This window comes from Gambusia affinis, linkage group LG01 (genome assembly GCF_019740435.1).
Source record: "Gambusia affinis linkage group LG01, SWU_Gaff_1.0, whole genome shotgun sequence".
Taxonomy (NCBI): Eukaryota; Metazoa; Chordata; class Actinopteri; order Cyprinodontiformes; family Poeciliidae; genus Gambusia; species Gambusia affinis.
The window spans coordinates 2,784,302-2,791,427 of NC_057868.1; positions in this window are offsets into that span (position 1 = coordinate 2,784,302).

Genomic DNA, 7,126 nt, shown 5'->3' on the forward strand with positions numbered 1-7,126 from the left:
TTAAGGCTGTGGTTTCTGTCCGCCAAACGGCACTGCCGTTGTGCAAGAAGTGAGGGGGGCGGAGGGGAACCGTTCTACACAGAATATTTACAGCAATATGTATAATGAATAATGTAAAACTTTAACTCTGACCCCCGCGTACCATGGCAGTAAACACTGGTGGCAGATCTAAGAGAGCAGCCTAAACAATGCGAGGACGCAGTGCACTTCTGCAGACTCTAGCTCTGCATGGCGCCTCCCGTTCCTCTGTACGGACCCCCCCCCCCCCCCTCTAAACCGCCCCGTCCCCAAGTTTTTGTCAGATCCCTCAGGTCGTAATGAGGTACATTTCTGTCTCCAGTTCTCTTATTTACAGAGTCGGTGTCTTAAAAGACCTGAAGTTCCTCTGCGCACCTCAGGGAGCTGTTCAGTGGACAGAAAACACAGCCCTCAGAATATGCTCAGGAGAATGTGCAACTGTCTTGTTCCATCAGTGGGAGCACCGGTGGAGAAAAATTAATAATAATAATTAATAATAATAATAATAATAATAATATAATACAAGTGCTTCCATGTTGTTGTTCCTCTCTTTACGAAAAGCAATAGGATTTTAAAGAAAGAAACAACTTAAAAAAAAGTGTAACAGGAACATGGTACCTGTAAAATCAAAGATGCACATTTGGGCGATCTGTACAGTTGTGGTGCAGTCGTACACTTCATGATTTCAATAAATAGACTATTTTTTCCTTCATCTTCTTCTTCTTCTTCTTCTTCACATTGTGGTTTTCGCCTTCTGTGAAACTGTCTCACAACATCATGTGACGTGGCTGGATGGACGCTTGGATCCGACGGCCGAACGGAGAAGCCCGGAGCTGCACAGTCACATTACACACACCCACCCCCTCTGCACATTCTCCCCCGTTCAATCGGCGCGCTGCACGTTTCCTACAAAAAGCACTGATGTCGCTGTGCTCAGAGGTGCTGGAACAGATTAAACTCCAAATGGGATGTAAGGATGTGTGTGTGTGTGTGTGTGCGTGTATGCGTGTGTGTATGTGTGTGTGTGTGTGTGTTTTTGCGTGAGAGGTAAAGAGGAAGAAAGCAGATGTGGAGAGATAATAGCACACAGAAGTGACAAGTAGCCTAAATGATTTACCAACACATAGAGTGACATTAATGATACCAAATGCATGCTTCAAAACAGACTGACCAATACAGAGTCGCCCGCCCGCTGCTCCGGCGGGTCGGGCGATGATGATGAGGATGAGCATTCAAGAAGACAAAGAGTTCTTTACAGGTAAGGGTGTTTCCCAGAGAGCTCTGCGAACATCCTGGAAACACAACAGGCAGGACAGACGTGTGACTCGCTGTGTCTGAGTGTGCTGACATGGCAGTCTGTTGCATATTGTCTGCCTTGCTCTTGTGGAGTGATCAGGTCAGGAGGCAGGAGGGTTGGTGGAGGGGTGGGGGAGAGTCAACGGAAGCGGGAAGCAAAGGGAGGACCGTTAGGGAATGCTTGCATTGTTTAGCCAAGTCCTGCTCTGAGGCAACATGAACTAAGCTTTGTACTCACACCATGTGCTGCATGGTGTGAGTGTGTGTTGGGGGGGGGGAAGATGAAGCGGGGTGACCTCAACATCTGGCATGGAATGCTGTTTGGAATGTTTAATGGGAATGTTAACTGGTGACGGTGCCACAGGCTCTGCACCGGTACCTTGCGTAGGTGTCTGTCTGCTGACTGGCTGTCCAGCACGTTGAGCCCTTTTACACTGGACAGCTTTGACAGAGATGTGTCACAAAGGGAATATTTGGGAAAATATTTTTGCTTTTATGCAAGAAGTTGGATAGAAGTCTTTTCATTTACGAGAGACAAAACTAACCCGGCAACACTTTTCAGATGTTGTCTGGACACTAGCATCAGTTTAGAGGGTAAAGTGTGTGAAGAGTGTGTTGGGCTTCTTGGTATCCTCCGTAATGTCTGTATTTATAGCAGAAGGACCCTGTACACACAGAGATGAGTGCTGCAATTCTTTTGCAAGATAAAAAAAAAAAAGCGTGTCCACACCAATGGTGCAAAAAGTGGGTGTGTACTATAGAGGCATAGGGGTGCTATGTCAGAAGGGGCGCCAATATAAAGGCAGAAATGTTTTTCCTAGAGGAGAAAGCACTGGGGTGCAATTTCCCTCCATTTGAATTGCATTGTTGTCTGATGACAGGGAGCTAAAGATAGAGAGGCAGAAAAGAAAGATCTCTGCAGAAAAACAAAAAAGAAAGAAAGGGATGACAAAAGCTTTTCAAAGTGGTTGACAGACAAGTAGGTAAGTTAGTTCAGTCTTTAAAGAGAGAATGTACCTGTGCCCCTCGTCCACACAGCAGGTTGCAGAAAATGATGGAAATTCAACTAAAATCGTCTCTGTGTGGACAACCTCCTAAATATGACATTTCTTTTCAAGAGTTAACAATGTTGAACTTAACATTTTGACACACAAGCTCCCACTGGTTGGATCTGATTGAACCGAGCGAACTCTGAGCCTGAAGATAAAACCGGTAACTGACTTTGGATTTGGGCCCGATGTGCTCTGGGAGCTGAGGGAGAACTTGGACTTCCCTTCTGCGGAAAACAACTGGATCAAAGATCCGACAGATCAAATTAAACAACGTGTCAGAGCGGGAGCGAAGTAGGTACAAGTGAGTCTTAAAGGGACGTCGCCTGTGAATCGTGCATGTTTAATGGCGTTTTAAAGGGTTAATGCTTCACTAGCGATCAGCTTCTTCCTCAGAAAGGAAAAAAGCCCTCTTACGTATTTCCATCGCAAAAGTAGCGAGACGGACGACACAAAATGAGCAAAGGAGGAACAGCAAGAGAGAAGATCATGAGACAAAACAGAAATATGTGGACATGGGAGGAGATCCCGTAGGATTTATGAGTCATGGAGAAATCCCTATGAGGTCATGTGACGAACATGAAGAGTGTTGGGGGGTTGTGGGGTGACCCTAACCTGCTTCCCAAACATGGAAATTACTTGTCCACACTCTGTATACATTTGTGATACCCCCACCTAGTTCTGCATCCAGTCAGTTTACTTATAGATTTAAGTAAATAGCTTTTTTTTTTTCTCTGCAATTTCTGTTCTTGTCAGGTTTTTTTTTTTTTTCATAAGTAGAGAAAAGAGAACACACGTACACAGACTGAAAAACAGAGGGGCGAACGAAATCTGTTAAGTAAGGAAACAAATGAACACCAGCATGGGGGGAAATAAATGCAGGCGAGATGGAAGTGACTGAGGTCTAGGTAAAGCTTCAACAAAGCGCTTCACATATATCGCAAGCAGAGCAGTGACCTTAGAGTGGCTGTATCCAGAGAGGTGTGGGTGGGTGGGTGGGTGGTGGGTAAGTAGGTGGCAACGACACTAAGAATGAACACTGTTAGAATCAGAGTGAGTCAGCCCCCGAAGTCACATGACCGGTCGTGTAAAAGCTTTTATGGGTTTTTTTTGTGGTGTCCCACCTGCCCCCCAACCCCAATGCCCCGGCAACACAACCACCTTCCCTCCCCATCCGAACCGTTGCTCAGGACGACACGGTGAGTATGACAAGACTGGGAGGGGCCCGGGGGTATCGAGGTGGAAAATCAATCAAACTGAGGGCCGGAGAGAGGAAAAGGGAGGAAAAGTTGTTCTCAGAGAGCTGCGAGCAGAAGTCTCCAGCCATTCTCCACCCCCCGCCTCTCCGCCCGTCCTCTTTTCTGTGAGCTTGTTTTGAGGGAGACTGGATGAAAATGTCACTGTGTTCTCAGCCCTCTCTCATGCTCAACCCTTTCATCCCTCCCTCATCTTAGTGGGGTTTGGGATTCCCTTTCTCCCAGTTATAAGGACGTCTCCACGCAGAAGAGATGTGCTGGGTGGGGCGGGCGCTTTCACGGGCCTGGGCCTGCCGTGATGGCTGTGGTGATGTTTGTGATGGTGACTCTGGTTGTCAGGGGAAACTTTGATGTTGTTCTTGTTGCTGACCGTGGAGCTGCTGCTGCTGTTGTTGTTGTTGTTACGGTTACACGGGGTCACTGGAAGGCTGTACTGGCGATAGGGCCGGGTCGGCCTGGTGCGGGCCGGGGGCTGGGCCGGGGGGGGCGGCGGCTTGCGGAGGGCCGGGTGCAGGTGCTGGTATCTGCTGAGCTCTGATTCGTCGTCCACGTCAGTGTCGTCGATCAGTGGGATGTTGTGGATGAGGTCGTTGATGAGGAACTCTGGGTGGGCCATGAAGTTGTGGATGGAGTTGCGGGATTCTGGTCTCTCCCGGCCCTCGTACAGCGAGCTACGGAATGCTTTCACCACTCGCATCTGCCAAGGCGAAGGAAGACGAGGGAGAGACCACAAGAGAGGAAAAAGAAGGACAAAGTCAGAGATAAGAACTGGAGGAAGGAGGCAGGGGAAGACCCAGAAACAGACTCGTACCCTCCAGAGGACAGAAAGAGACAGACTGACAAATGGAAACTCAGGACCAGGTGGATAAAGTTCAGCATTGCTCAGAGTTATTTTCTTATTTCTTCTGATTTTAAAATAGCCTCACAAGAGTTTCTGGAACACATTGAATATCTTTTAGGAATTTGCCTTTTTTTATTGAGTCCATGTCGTTGAAGTGTTGTAGTCATATTTACATACAGCATATTAGAGTCAATATTCAATTTAACATGTTGGCATCTTAGAAGAAGAAGGAAGAGGCCATTGTTTCTAGCTTTATTCAACATTAAATATGGAGTTAAAATGCTTTTCCCCAGCTGGATTCATCTATGAAAGCAGTTAATCCTGACAGACTAATAAATACATATTTACAATAACTATATTTTAAAGTAAACTCATCAACGGATGTGCCACAATCGGTGGTGTGCTTCATTAGTCATACTAATAAACTCATAGAAAATGAAGCTGTCTCCACAATAATCATCATTTTAACATTCTTTATTTCATATAACTAGGTTTTCTACATCCAATACTTGAAATCCATTAGCTAAATCTTATTCTAATATATGACATAACCAACGCTATCCACAAAATATGCCATTAAGTTATGCGTCATGAAACTATCTATCTATCTATATATATAGATATATAGATTCCTCTTTTCATCTGTAAACATCAACAAGTTATAAGTTTTATAGCCATCAGATAAATGGCTACAAAGCTTCACCTGATACCTATAAATCACAACATTAATATATCTTCATAGATTTTAAAAACGTTGTGATTCCTTGATTATCTATTAAGGTTGATCAATTAAATTAACTCAAGTAGTATACATAACATTTTTATTCAATTTAATTCACAAATTATAGCAACATTTACCAACATGAGTGATAGTTGGAATTAGTTAACATGACAATCAAAAACTAGAAATATTGCTAGCAAAGTCTTAAAAATATTCTATGTGGCTCACAGGCAGTAAATATGATCTGACTTCGCAATGAACAAGAAGCTTTTTCTCCACATATCTCATTATATCCCAAAAGCAACATTACGATTATTGCAAACAAGTAGCTGCTGCACAAGCTGGCGCCAGAAGAATAGAGCTGAACAGCTAGTGCTAATGCTAATAAAATGTAGAAGAAAAATCATGCTATGCTATCTTTTCTTTCTTTATTTCCTGTTTTTTTTTACTACTTATTTCTAATGTGAATGTATCAATGGCACCTGAAGCTATTGCTGGGGATTTTGGGTTGGAACTATGTGGAACGTTCTTTCATTATAGCTAGGGTGACCAGATTTGGGTTTCTGAAAAGTAGGACACTTCTTTTTGTGTTGGGGGCGGTGGGGCGGGGGTAGAATCGGCGGACACACATGTGCTACCGATTTCTTTGCCATACAAAGAAACCTGGAATGGAGTAGTGGAACGGAGTGGCAATGTAATCACAATGCACTGTAAGCTATGTAATGTGTTTTGAGGCAGTTGACCAAAATCCCGGACGATTTTTAAATTCCCCCCGGACATTTTTTTAGGTCTGAAAAGTAGGACATGTCCGGGAAAAAGAGGACGTCTGGTCACCCCAATTATAGCCGATAGACTAATACTAAGCTAAATAAAAGTCAGCTAAAATTATGTTTCCTTTTTGAAGTGTTTAAGTTCACAATACACATTTTCTTTACATTTTATTTTGCAGTATTTCTCAGTAACATTTCATTTATTTCCAGGGTGTTTCCTTTTGTTTTTGGTCTTTATGATGTAGCTTGCTCTCAATTGAGGTTTGTAACTTTATAGACATTCCAGAAAACATATATGCTCATTAATAAAGACACTTTTTTGTGTGTCTCTTTTTGGAAGTAGCCTTATGATTGGATTTTTTATTTTTATTTTTTAAAGAAACACACAGAAACTAATCTTGAATTGCAATGTGAGGTTTTCAGTGTCCATCTAAAGCAACTACAGTGTAAATAAGTGGGAATAAAATCATCATGATTCTGTTTACGTGAGTTTTAAATGTTATTAATAAATGCAACATAAATAAACTGTTTATTGAATATACAAGTGGACATGTCTCAAAATGTGCATGTTAATAACTTTGACCTTGACAGCAAACATATGTTGCTGAATGCCAGCACAACATCCACCTGATCGTGTCCCAAAAGTGGCAAAAATAAAAATGAATAAATAAACAAATGTATTTCAAAATTAGTTGGATGATGATAGGTTTGTCAGTTCTCACACATCAATCAGACATCAAAAGACAAAACGACTCAGTTGCCACTACCACAAAAACCACAGAAGCATCATACGCCCAAGGGTAATGTGTGTGAGTGTGAGTGTGAGTGTGTGTGTGTGTTGGGGTGGTAATACAGTCACACCACTGCATCATATGCATGCACAAAGAGATGGTTGTTAGGCACTAATGGAGAAAAGCAGGATGGTCAGTGTGTTAGTTTCACATAGAGTGACAAAACAAAACAAATAAATAAACAAAGCTAGCAAGAACCTATGGCAATTAACACACACAACGACACGCAAACGAACACACGCATACATGGAGAGAACACAGAAAGACGCATGCAGCAGAAGTGAGTAACCAGAAGCTGAAGACGTCTCCGGATTGTAAAGCTCGGTGGCTGATGTCTGCATGCATCACGCAGTTTGTCTGTCATTTAGGCTGTTTGTGAAAGAG